At 36.4% G+C, this 14,604-nt stretch overlaps 1 long non-coding RNA gene across 1 annotated transcript in view; it reads left to right on the top strand.

Moving 5' to 3' along the window:
* Positions 1-14,604, top strand: part of LOC138238441 (uncharacterized) — a 102,026-nt gene that overhangs the window by 32,115 nt on the left and 55,307 nt on the right. The gene's annotated exons all lie outside the window — the stretch shown is intronic.

The following is a 14,604-nucleotide window of genomic DNA, read 5'->3' as shown; positions in this document are numbered from 1 at the left end:
TTTTTTTCAAGATTTCTATGCTCATATTGTTGTACCTGTACACAGTCAGCCAGGCACAGAGAATTTAACCATAGCTACGTTCAGAGTTCAAATAAGAAAGTTGAAGCACAGAATTTCTTTAATTTATAGTTGTAATGTTTCCACAATTTGTCATAGCATAGTAAAAAATTCAAAAACTTGCTATACTTTTTAAAATTATTTTTTTTATTTTTCAAGGAGACTAGTCTTGTTAGACAGGCCACAGGATTAGTAAAGTGCTCTCAAAGTGTTCTTAATCACAGAGAAGTGTTTTGAAATGGTAAGCTACAGTATTTAAAATCTGTGATAAATTAAAAAAATACAGTTCAGTTTAAAGAAACTTCAAAAGATACTTAATGAAAGATAATGTAAAGCTATGCCTGTCCTTTGAACTCAATATAGAGGACCAACAATGAAATTAAGTGCAGCATTCTGGACCAAATATAGAAAGAAATTTTAGCAAAAAGGATTGTGGGTATAAGGGACAGGATTTTTAGGAATTCAGTTGTATGTGGAACAAAAACATTTTGGAAAAAAGTGTGGGCAAATACAGGCATAATAATGCATTATTTGATGCTAACCCTTTCATCTGTCTATTACCTAATGATCCAAGTTTGATGAGCTCAGTGTCAGAAAGTTAAGAACTTCATTCACCTTTGCAGTCCATATTGCAATATGGTTATTATCATCTAACCAATTTTAATTTATGCACTGAGCTTCCTCACTTATAAGCCTGCCTTACCCAGATTTCACCATCTAAAGAAAGCCGGTTAGTGCTTTTATCGGGAACATCAAAGAAGAAATTGGGTTGCTGAGGGACACATACTTTATGTGGTATTTCTTCATCAACCTGTACCAGGACATTCAAACAAATGCCACAGTGGGATTAAGTGACACTGTTAATAGTAGCTTCTTTCTGATGAGATAATAAACCAAGATTGTGTGAGCATTAAGAAATTACTTTGTCCTTTTGCAAGACTAGGACTATTAACCACACATATGTACTGTAAAAATTCCAAATGTAGTTAAAAAACCCATCCTACCCCTTTTTCCAAAAATAAGGTACATTTATTCCATCCAAACCATCCTCCAGATCTTTCTTATGAAAAATAATTAAATATCAATAGGACCTTCTGGTTAAATAGTTATTTTAAAGAATTTACCGACTGAAATATATAGATTCAGCTTCACTGAAATATTAAAAATCTTTTCTTCTTGAGAGATTTTGATTAATAAATTCAAAGCTGAATTAAATTCAATGGGAGCTTCAGGGAAGTTGGTCCAATTGGGAATGAATACTTAAAACAGAATCCCTACTCATTTTTTCAAAAATGTTCAAAAAAGATACCTCCAGTATTGAGATTCACCTATAATTCACCACTTCAGGATGTAATTAGATTCCCCTGGTAATTTTTAGTAGTCTTGGGACTTGTGTTATATGCACCATCCAACCAGTTAATGAGTAAAAGAAAAATGTGGTGTAATGAGGACTAGTCATAAGGAAAGGAAAATGTTAAAATCAATGTAATCTATTACAAATCCATTAGACTAGCTGATAAATCTGCCTGGTCTAAGGTTGAGTTCAGATCAAGGAACTCTACCCCTCAGTCATCTTAAATACTTGGATTGAATTAATTAGCCAATATATAAAAATACTACATTCCACATTTTCTGAAATCAAATCAATATACATTTCTTGCTTTCTCTGTACAAGCATAACTTTCCATGTGTGGGTTGTGGAAAAATCCTTTGATACTATCAAAATAGATACAATCATGTTTTCCCTGTCTATGGTTGCCTCTCCTTCACCTCTAAAGCATCTCTTTGTTTAATGTCTGTTTGAGCAAAGCGAGGCCATGGATGAACAATAATTGTGTTTGAAAAAGAATGGCTTAACATAGGACTTTTTAACCATTAATTTTAATGCAAGAAACATACAACAAATGTTCTTTATAGGGCCCTAAAAACAAGGCAGCACATTGAAACAAACGGACCTTGTATTTTGAAAATATGGAGGATTAGTATTTAGTATTAGGGAGATATGGTTTATGTTGTACAGAAAATTCACATGCTGTTCATTAGTATGTTGATAAAATGTGGCCCCGTGATACCTGATTGCATTTGTAAATGCTATCCTTTTGACATTTAACAATGCAAAACAAAATGCCAAGGGCTGCCAGAATCATAAGCCCTAAGCATCACTGTAAACTAGTCTAACTTGTCTCACAAGCCATATCCTAGAGGATTTACTGTAATGTTTACCCAGGATTTTTATACCCAATCAGATCTCTTATTGGAATAGAAGACTGGCACATTTCTATTTTAAAGCAAACCACTTAGGTTTTAAACTTTTCAATGATTTCATTTTTATTCTCCTGAAGAAGTACCTCGTTAAATGTCTCGTGAGATTACAAGACTATATTATAGTCTAACAGGATTTCTTAGAGACTAAATATTTCAATTTAGACTTTGATTTGTAACATGGGTTTGAAGAATTCTTTCCTGAAGTGTGATAACTCAAAAGGTTATGGCAGGCTTAGACCTAAAACAGCAAGTTTGCTTAGAGATAACATTGTGTTTTAGAAAAGGTCCACCTGAGCCCTGCAAATGTGTGTTAATATATCTTAAAGAACTAATTCATTAAAAATGATTATGAACTTCAATAAGATATAAAAGAAAAAATATAAGGAAGTACAAAGCAAATATAAAATCAATGAAGGGCTAGATCGTTTTCAATTAACTTGTTTTTGGCTAAAAGACAACAGTGTTTTAACAGCTGTAAATCTTCAGCATACTGTAAAAATTTGTCAGACGCTGTCCACTTTATAGACATTTATTGCTGTAGTTTTCCCCAAGGATAAAGAACGAAGCCAAATATCAAAAACTACCACGAATCAGCTGCTATAAATGTGGAGGTTATTGGCTGGATCCCTGCTGGTATATAGGTTTTTGGTACAATATACTGTACTGAGCTTTCAAACCACTTCGATTTTCCTCAAAAGAACTCATAAGAAAGCAATTTCTGAATACAGCAATTAGTACTACAGTGCAATCTTAATATAGGGGTATATGTGTTCCAAGACCACAGTGAGCACAAAACAGAGCAGACACAAGCGGTTCTAGTTGTTTAGTCTTGAGTGTTATACAGGACCTGATGCCTGAAGGCCTGATGTTTATGCCATGTTTATCCCACTGCTTATGAAGTTGGAACACTGCACAATTTCACACTGCTTTGGAGTGAAATGCTCTGTATTTCAACTGAATTGTTATTTTGCATGTATAATCGCAGTTCTATAAAGCTCAAATTTAGTTTAGGGCAGCTGGGTGCTTTGTTTTTTTCTTTACACTACCATGATCACTCATCTAGTGCAACAGCTTGTGCACACAGCCAGAAGTGACTGACATATGTCAAAGCTATCTGAAATGAATTGATCCCAGCATTTAGCTTCAAGCTGTACAGCAGCAGTGCAGGTTAGGAATTCTGTCCATCAAGTCGTAAGCCACATTCAGGCTGTTTCCTTGCAGGGCGTGTCAGCCACTCCAAGCAGTTTCATCTGCCAGGCATCCCCAAGATAATTACATGATGTCACTCTTTGTTGTCCCCCATGAGAAGCTTGCCCAACAAATGATGGCCATCAAACGCCCTTGGAGCATAAGTGTTTACTAGAAAGGCTGGAGTTGTTCCAGAACTTAAATATAAAAAGATTGTTATCACTGATCTTTCCAGCAGATTCAAGGGGTCAACAAATGCTGAATATATTAGAGGAAACCTGCTGAGGAGCCTTGTGATGTATGTTCTTACGGGTCCAGGAGGAGGGGGGACAGGAGGTTGAGAGAAAATAAGCACGGTAGAGCACAACAGCAGCTCATCCTGACATTACTAGACCTGTTTTGTAATCTCTCTGTCATTTTTGGATTCTGGCTGCATTTTAACTGTAACACAATAATCTGGCATTATTATGGTTTAATCTTGTATACAGCAACATAACACATATGTAAACAGTATATATATAACCAGAGGGTTCCCAAAAGATGCTGTGCCTTGGAATCTGAAAAGGAAAATTAAATGTTTATTTCTCTACTCGTTGATATGGACTGTTACAAATGGCCAGCTCCAAGGGAATGGGTTCTCCTTTGTTGCTGTTTATCAGAATCTCTTTAAATTATTTATTGTAGGATGTGCTTAGCTTAAATTCACTCATCAAAATAGATAAATATTTAGATTTGTTACATTATAATGTTCAAATCTCTTCATCTGGTCCCTTCACTATACACGTATCTCTAGTCTGATGATGTTCAACTATTGTATTTAAAATAAACTGTAGATAATAATAGCTCCTTACATTTGTATGGTATGTTTCCTGTCAAAGGAACCCAAACTTTACACATAGAAGGGACCCACTTCATCCATCTCAGAGCCAACAACCACTCTGCACACAAGATCAAAAAGAGAAGTAAGAAATTTCTTGCCCAGTTGAATTAAGGGGGAAAGTTAGGTAAGTCAGATGGTACAAGCCCAGAGTGGGCTTTAGCCAATACATCAGGGTTAACAGCCCTGCTTTTTCACAGTTTCTGTAATGATCCAGTACAGTAAGATGAAGGTGAGCACTAAGTCCTGTTTGCTATGTCTCTCTGCTGTGTCATTGTTGTGTAAATCCTGTTCCAGTCCAGTGGGAAGATTGCCACCTATTGGTTCACCAACACCACTTGCAGCAGTAACCTTGGTTTCCTTGGAGATGTCCCTTTCCAGTACTGACCAGACACAGCCTTGCTAAGACTCTGAGATCTGATTAAATCATTGCTAATTCTTGTGTTATGAATAAAACAAAAGGGCTCTTGTAGAGGCTGATAGAAAGTTAAATAATACTAAACAGTATTAACTAGTGTTTTTTTTATCAATTTATGAACTTTGTTTTTTGATGAAGATTTTCTGGAATTTAGAATCGTGGACTCTCTGAATTTTAGTATGTACATATTTATAGGAAATACTTCAATCTGGTTTTTATTCTTAAACAGTACACATCCTCACTTATCTGCATTCCTGTCCCTTCCTACTGTCTCTTCATGATTCCAGACCTTTGCACAAGATTCAAATGTATGTGATGACTGCCGGCTAATAAAGGAGAAAACATTTTATTTCATATAGACACAAAATGCACTCATATTGTCTATGTTTTTGTTTCTTCATCCTTATTGCAGAACATTAACTCCAAGGATATTTTCTCAATTCTTGTACTGTATGATGATGTTGCAGTTCTACATTTATTTCATTTCAAGTTACTGGATCAGCTGTCATTCTTTTGGAGAAGTTACCATTTGTTTTATTAGGGGCTGTTGTACTACTCTTGCTTCTGATAAGCACAACTAGTGAATTTCTCATCTAAGAGCTATAATGCGACAGCTGGAAACATTAACAAAAATTAAGTTCTTGGGGAGTTCACTGGTCACTCTGTAAATTTTAGTAAATGACAGAGTATATTTTACCTCACCAGCATCAGAGTACAATTACTGGCACACAAGACAAGGTAGCTTTACTACAAACATGCTTGTCGCCTTATTGACCTACTTGCACTAAGACCATTGATGTTTGTTCTGTTGTTAAAACCGCTGGCAAAGGCCATTAGACTATATGTCAACCTTAAACTCTGAGATGGAGTTTCACTGCACTGTGCTATTGATGTCCCTGAGGCCACCATTTTGGCTCATATTCAGGCCATGATTCAGCCTGAAGTTAAAATGGCTGCAGAGCTATGTAGTAATTGGGAGCAGGTGTGCTTTGTTAGGCACACCTGTCTTTGTAAGTGTAGTGTAAGCAGAAAGAATGGAATTGCAAATGAGGATAAGATGTCTTGAAATGCTCTCATGGAATTAGCCACACCCCTGTATCAATTAGGAGGCTTATAATATACAGTAGCAGTTTAGAGGGAGGCTGTCAGGCTCTGCCTAGATGCAGAGAGGGAAGTGTCTAGTTTTATGCCAGAGCTTACTATTGTTCAGTGTCTGAGCCCAAATGAGATCAGATTTATAGATACAAAAGTGTGGGGCCTGTGCATAGGATTATTCACTCAGCGTGTTGTGGGACTTAGTGAGTTGAAAGAATATAGTGGGAGATTATGGAAAAAGCAGAGGAATGGCTCATCTGTTTGCTGTGACCAATCGCAGGAGTAATAAAAATTGGAATCTTATGAAGGCGCTGGGATCTCTTAGAAAATAAGTGGACATGGCAGATAAACAAGCCTAGGGGCATCGATGAGCTGAGCGATGCCATACTGATAGTATTCTAGGAGTCAGACAGATGAGCAAAAGGGTGGCCTTTTTGGCCAGCCAGGTTATGGCTGAGGGAGCATCATGCTCTCCTCTGTGTCTAGCGAGAATTTATCTGGAGAGTTAAAGTCCTGGAGGGTGAGATCTCAGGATGGAGTGAAAAGTGTGAAAACTGTGCATTATGGAGCAAAAAGAGAAACATTAGTATAGAGAAAGAATAGTGGTCTGTTGAGAGAGAAAGTAGAAAAAAACACATTCTCAATCTTATCTTATGTAAGCTGATCAGACCCCTTCCTGCTGAGGACCCAGGTTACCTGATCAAGTAACAAGATAAACCTGAAATATTTCAGTAAATATTTAGCAACTTAGCTTTTCACTCTTACTAATAAATAAACATACCTCTTGGGTTCATACAGGAGGTCTCTCTCAATGTGCCTGATTGTGTCAAACGTAGTTGATCCTTTAAAGTCAGGTTTCTCAGTTTGGCAAGGTTAAATCAAAGTGTGTTTACTACAGTTAATTGACCAATTTTACATTTCTAAGCACTTTGTTTATTTCATGCATTTTTAAAATGTAACTATTTACCACTGTTCCACAGTTTCAATTTCTCCTATTGGTGTTCATAACCTTTTAGCTGTTCAACTTTTTTCATATAGAGGAATCTAAGGTGATAGAGGCAATGAATTAGTTCATTAGTAGTAATGAATTGTAAAAATTAGACAGAGTTTGTTGAGCAAAAAAGTAATTAAAAAGCAATGTTCACCCCCAAAAAATAGGAAACTGTCAAGCCCGGCATTATTATTGAGCTAAAGGCCACATGAAGAACAACCTTCCTAGGTTCTACAGAGAATGAATCTCGGAAAGCTGTAAATCATCGGCAGCGGGTTAAAAAATGGAAAATCATTAAAAAGAAAAAGAAATAAAAATGACAAGAGAAGGTGGCAATCACTTTCCATGAGGAGTCATTGTTATTCATAATCAAATTTGCCCTTATATATTTCTGAATTTGCTTTAAACGGTCTTCATTAACTTATGACTGTCCCCCCACACATTCTTTTTCTGAAGGATCACTGCCAGGGTGTTTGGTCGATAGCTTCCCCGACTGATTTCCTGTGCAGGCGCAAGCCTCATTAGGATGACACTTCATGGAACTAAAACTATTTTACATCCACAAGAGAAAGTCCTTTTTAATGATAATTTAACAGAATTGGGAGGGGACTTGTTTAACAAGGGTGAAGTGCACTGTCTTACCCAATTCATATTTGAAAGCTGTGGGTTTTGCTGGCATTTCAGAATTTGGGAGGCCAGGTCCTGAACTCATGGGAAAACTAAACCTAATCATTCAATGACTAGAATTGATGAAGTACAGTATGTCACCTGGCTGAAGAATGATTTTGCAGAGGTGAAAGTAAGGTTTTATTCAGGGTACAAAAGCACAATTCAACCACCTGCCTTCCCTGGGGTAGAAGTATTGACTCAACACACCTCCATTTAAGTGTTAGATTAGTGGCTGACATTAGGCTGAGAGCCATTATGATCCTGTAAGTGAACTGAGACATGATCGATGTATCTGAATCCTCTTTGTCTCTGTCAACCAGATGAATGCCATTTGAAATAAGAAAGTGAGGGGGGTATTGATTCATGTCTTTATCATTGCCCCCAGGACTTCTTCTTTCAGACAACTTTATTTAGCTGGGGACAAAAAGTAATTCTTAGGATTCCAAGCTTGAGAGATAAGATCCTGTGAGGTTAAGAATTGAAGTAGGCTGGTAGTTTGGAGGCCAGATCTGGAGCTTCTACAGGAAGGTTCAAGAGTCTAAATAAGTACAGTATTCTAGTAAAAGGCCATTCTGATTCCCCTGGGTTGAGGAGTTTAGACACTAATTTAATCAGGCTTTTGCTAAAGCTTTAGTCAGATGGGTGGACTTTCCCAAGTTTTTGTTTCCATGTAAAATTTGCTTCATTTTGTTTAAGCTGAAATAAATCACACTTAATTTTCCACAAAATACTTCTTATGGAAAACAAAACCTCTATTCCAAGTCTTTATACATTGTACATCTGCGTTCACTTTCAAAAAATTATGAAAAAAAAATTCACAGGAGCATATCAAATTGGCAATTGATACTTTCAGAACATGGGATCAAAAGTAAACATAAGCCAGGAGCAGACTCTTGTGGAAATAATTTAAAATATACTGGCTTTCACAACAATTTGGAATATATTTGTTCAGCTTTCTTTCAAATGCTTGAAGTGGATTTTTGTCTTTTAGGGGCATAGTTGGGGCTAGAGAATGGAGGACAGTGGATGAACACCATCTATTACTTGGAAATATACAGTAACACAGTATATTTGGGAGTCTGATTGTTCAAGATAGGAAAGGGATTTACAGATTCATGCGCATTGTACCTGTGTGTATGTGCTTTTTAGAGTAATGACAGCTGATTTAACGGCTAATTAAATATATCAGAAATTGCCTGGGTGCAATATACTGTAAATACTAAGCATTAAATACCTACAGTAAGTACTCAGCAAATGTTTGTTTATTAAAAACAAGATAAAATATCTCTATCTGCTATGGTTTTAAAAAAATCAAAAAAATATTATTTTTTAATATAACTGATCTTATTATTAAACTTGCTTTCTTAGGGCTGGCAGATTAATAAATATAAGCATTTAAAGATTCTTAACATTTAATTTTCATAGCTTTTATTAAAATTACAGACTTTACTGATATTAGACTTCTTTACTCACCACAGAAATTCAGATGCAAAGAGGTACAGTACTGGTAAGAGAACACATTCTTTTGGGTTTTTTTTGTGGTTAGACACTGTGCTTTTCAAGGCCTCTCTCAAGCTTATGCATCTCTGGTAAGAATTTATGCATTGCAGTATTGTTTGGTGTTACACGTGAATTTCAAATTCATGCTTATCCTTGGGAGTAGATTAAAAAAGAACTTTGTGGTAAAGTGTTTTTCATTTCAAGTTTAACAGATTTATGTTTAGGTTGAGGAAATTTCTTCTAAGGAAAAAATAATCTAAAGTTTGCTTATTTTAAAAATATGTAATTCATTTTAGTGTTGTTTCTCCCTTTAAAAAACGAGTTGTTGTTTCAAATTCTCTTTGAGATGTTGGGTGTTTGGTAGTTCTTTCAAATAGAACTTTTTAGGTGCTTATTAACATAATTATCTGCTCATTTGGAAATACAGAAGGTTCAAGATACACTCCTTGCAAACCTTTCAAAAACCCAGTCAAAGTGACAGCATAGAAGGCTTTTTGACCCACTAGGAAATTAATTTGAGAATTTTGCACTTCTCCAGCTCCAAGATTTTGTGGCTACTCCTATAATTGAGGTGGCGAGATGCCAGCACTTCGACCTGTTTAATCCACTTTGAAGGCTTTAAGATAAATTGTTTTACATCAGTGATTTCATGGATAAGTAAATTTTCAGAGGATACAGGTCACAAGCTTGATTAAGAGATCTGTTTATCTCAGATCCTTGTCACACAAGGATGTTTTAAAATCCACCTTTCAGTAAAGGGCACCCTGATTCTACACCTCACTTCTGCAGAACTGACCTACACTGTACATAGTTGCTTCTATTTTAATCTTATGTCAAGACCAGTCTTATTTTAAAACTTTATACCCACTTTATAAGATTTATCTTCTTTCTATACAGAGGAAATTACACTTTTAGTTGTAGCTATATTTAAATCTTGCACTAAACAACCTAACATTTGTTGTTTTCTCCATATACCCAGAAATGAACAAAAACAGAACAGAACCTCTTCTTCCTTAGACTGTGGATTACACTTTTCTATGTAGGTTATAGTTTTTCTACTAAAATAAAATACAGAAACAATTTCTCAAAAATACCAAGAATAACCTCTATAGAATATGTTTTCTGTAAAGTCCTAAAAATGCAGAGCCTAGTTTTATTGTTGAAAATGGTTACACAATGCTTTTGGTGTGACCATTTGTAATAAAGCATTGTTTTGACAAGGTCCTCTAATGATACTAATGTAACCAGATAGCACCGACTAAAGGAATCTAGGAAGTATTTACAGTATATTGTCATTGAATGTTTAGTATTGTTCTTTAGCACTTCTTGTTTGCAACAAAGAAAACACATTTGACATTGTCTTCCAAAACAGACTGGAATCACTGAAGTATGTTTTATACTTGTGCTAATGCTTGGGATGATATTTGGATGTTAATAATGATTTTTAAATCATAAATCATATACCCTATAAACAAAACCCTTTGAGGTGTTTAGTTCCAATTCAAGCGCATCCTAGCTATGACAGTACAGACACATTTACTGTACAGTAATACTCAAGTCAACTTAATGAGACTTATAGTGTTAAATAACTGTAACTTAAATATAATGTTATTTAAGGTTGTTATTGCTCTTTCACAAAGCTTGAAGAGGACTTTTGTGATAAAATTTCTCTGACGAAGAATTTCTGTTTTTCAAGGGCTAAAAGAAAGTGCAAAATAGCTGAGCTGAGGTAAAGGCAGAGTTTATTTGCTGCATCTTGGTCACTTTTATCACAGAGCTGTGCTTGGTAATCAGTTTTAAAACAAATTTCTTCCCAGGTCAGTTCCCAGTATGAAACCTCTTGGTGTTTTTGAGTCTACAGACAGAATTTGTTCAAATGTATTGTCTCATCCTTATAAATTATTGAGTTATAAGGGGCTGCTTTTACATTTGCACATTTGATGTTGACCACCTACAATTTTGTGGTAAAACCATCTTATCTGCTCTGCACCTAACAGACACGTTTTAACAGAGATGTTTCAAATGCCTCCAGTAATCTAACTGTCAGCAAGGCATGCCCTTTGTCTCTTTTAATGAGTATAGGCAGCAGAGAGACTAATTAGTCTTAATTTACTCGATACGAATTTGAAGAATGTTTAAATCATGTCTCAATCTCTCTGCCCCAAGAAATGTCAGTGAGGTCATTTCTAAGCAATTGTGGCATCAAATCAGCCACAGATGATGTGTGTCTTTGCAAAAGTTCTGGGTTATGCCTCACCCCTTGGCAGATTTGTGGGTTTGGAGGGCTAAAAACTTTTCATGTTTCTGTAGCTTGATTACTTCAACTGCATCAAATAAGGAGTTCATGTCAGTCTTCTTCTGAATATCAAGAGAAAATGTATAGTTTTCAGAATAAATGCCTGAAGTAGGTTTAATGGTATGCTGTGCATTATCACAATTTATTCCATGTATGAGGAATCCATTTACTTGAAATTAACATCTTAATTCATCAAGAGATTATGAAAATACATTAATTTCAGTCCAAATAGTTTTGTATCTTATTCTGGACAGTGGCATACTGTACTGTATAATGGCAGAATATGCTGTAATGCCTGGTGATGGCCTGATGGTGATCTGTATTAGATTATGATCTGCTACTGTATCTGTTGATGAGATATTGAAGGGGAGAGGGAAGCAACCAATATAAATGAACTTGTATTTTCTACGAGAACAAGGTGATCTACATACTAGTTACACATCTATTTCAAGAAGTGACTTAGTGTTGGTTTCCCATTGAAGAAGTCCAGTAATGTGCAAAAGCCGTAGGACCTCTCAATGAAGAGGCTTTTTGAATTCTGACATTTGAAAAAAATGAATTTACAGATTTTATGTTAGCATTTTATCCTCAAACAAAAAGCATGGTTGTAGGGTGCTGGAAAGATATATTAGGCCCCAAGTATGCTTGTTACTGTTACGCATCACACCCACCTCAACTAAAAATTGTTATGAAATCATCTCAAAAATGAAATCATTCAACAGTATGGGAGAACATTTATTTTGATGACCCTTTTAAAATGCTTGCCGTGGTCCCTTTTTATTTTTCATCTGGCTGTGATAGACTTCTTCCCTCCCGCTCAGCCTGTAAATAAAGTATGGCATTGCTGGTAATGAGATTTACAACTTGATGCATTTTTCCATTTTAAGTGACTAAACATCTGCGCCTGTGGCTGGAAGGTTGCCGGTTCAAATCCCACAACCGGCGGAGGAATCCTACTCTGTTGGGCTCCTGAGCAAGGCCCTTAACTCCAACTGTTCCAGGTGTGCTGTACAATGGCCAACCCTGTGCTCTGACCCCAAACTTCTCTTCCTGTCTATGTCTCATGGAGAGCAAGATGGGGTATGTGAAAAGACTAAATCCTAATGCAAGAAATTGTATATGGCCAATAAAGTGATCTTATCTTAACAGATGGGGAAGGGTGGGGGTTAGGTTTCACAACATTTCCATACTTTTCATAATGGTAACCTTGATTTTATTCTGGAGATGGCAAGAAAAGGGAGTATCTTTCTGTGGACGTTGAGTTAGCATAGCCATTTGACTACAAATTATGGTCTCTGAGTCAAAAAAATGTCATTAGTATGAATCAATTAAGAATGAATTGCTAAACAATTGTATTTGTTTGAATTAAAATATGTCTGACAGGTAAATTCATACAGACATGTCTAAAGTTCACAGATACACAAGAATAGAGAATTATCTATATCTTAGTACTTTGTGGTTACCTTCATATAATCCATGATTACTTGGTATGCAATTTGTATTTTCTTACACTTGGGTGTCTCATTAATCAAGGTCTGGATATATTATGCCAAACTTATCTCAGCTTTGAATGTGTGACTGTTTTGTTACAGTAGTTTCTCTATGTAGTAAAAAAAAAAGGATTCCAAGTTTTTAAATGAGTACTTGTTTTCATGTCTTTCTCTTCTCTCTCCCCATCTCTTTGCAGTTGAGCCCCTTGCCTACTTGCCCCACGGCACTCTTTCATATACTGCACATGAGATGAATTAGTGGTTACGTGTAAAAGTGTTTAATTAGGTTTGAAGCCCTTGGAAGTTTCTCCTGCTCTCTGACTCGCTAAAGCAGCCTATGGATTCTCACTTGTTAGAACTGTGTCCTGAGACCACATACTGTAGATTGGCACTTACCTTGTGCAGCCCTCCTGCCTGGAAACATTGGTTCTGTTTTTATATCCATCCCTCAGCATTGATAAAGCATAATCTCTCTCCATATAACTGTTTTTGAACTGCTCAAGAATCCCCATTGCCTGCAGAAAATAAATTTGGGGCCTAGTCCAGAATCAAGGCCAGACAGAATATCTGTTGCATTCTTTAGAGCCTGTGTGCTAACGTCTGCTTAACTATGCAAACGTTGGAGTACAAAATGAGAAACAACATTCTCTTGAACTGTAATTGAACATGTTCCATAACCAGGGGCAGCACAAAGGCATAGCAGGTAGCACTGCTGCCTCATAGTTCCAGAGTCCTGGGTTTGTTTCAGGCCTCGGGCACCTGTCTGTGTAGCTTGTTCATGACCTTCCTGTGTTTGTGTCTGCTTTTGCCAGTTTCTCGGGTTTCCTTCATCTCCCACAAGCATGCTTGATTGACTATTCTACGTTGAGCTTTTGATGGACATGTTTGCAATTCAGTGCCTTCAGCACTGCCTTACACTCTGTGCTTCTGGGATAGACTTGCCATAAACCCTCACCATGATATGCGGCTTTAGTATTGTCCATGGAGGTTCCCAAGCCATCACTATTTTCTAGTCTGTGGTCTTTGTTGCAAGTGCGCAACATTGAGGCTAAATCAAGACATTTGTTCAGGTATCGGACTTGGAGTTGTGACCACACAACTGAATACTTTCAGGGCATACTTTAGGTGTCGCAAAGCAATTCTGCACAAACTTTAGGGCCATATTAATTTAAACTTTGAGCCAGCCACTAATACCCTACCTGTACCTCCAAACAGAAATAGCTTGGATTATAATATATCTGAGGTAAATCTTGTAAGTGTATTATATCAGCTTGCCAAATCAAGTACTGTATATGTTTATCATGCCCATTTCCAAAACTTTCAGGACTCTTCTCAAATTATATATTATATAGAAGTATGTTGCTGTCTATAATACCTTCATAATAATACCTATCTCAGTTTTGACCAATCATGTGCTGTTGGACTAGAGGGTCCCAGGCTTGGTTGTCCTTGACTGCAAGGTTTCCTGGCCTTTCTCTCTCAACCTTGAATTCAAGGCTACTTTCTTCTGCATGAGGCTTGGAGTACCCACTCGAGCATCATCATAATCATCATCACCATAATAATAAACTGCATTGTATATAGCGCCTTTAAAAGCAATTATCTCAAAGTGATTGAGCCAAATTCAAAAAAGACTGAGCGAGTCAGTGAGCGATTTCAAGGATGCAGGAAATTAATTATATGCTCACCTTATCACACAACAAACCAGTCAGCAAGAATAATTGCACAGAGGAAAATGATTGTAGTAGCTGCAGACTT

The sequence above is a fragment of the Lepisosteus oculatus genome, chromosome 4 (assembly GCF_040954835.1).
Source record: "Lepisosteus oculatus isolate fLepOcu1 chromosome 4, fLepOcu1.hap2, whole genome shotgun sequence".
NCBI lineage: Eukaryota > Metazoa > Chordata > Actinopteri > Semionotiformes > Lepisosteidae > Lepisosteus > Lepisosteus oculatus.
Note: the sequence above shows the minus strand (reverse complement) of the source record. Positions and strands in the feature narration are given on the sequence as shown.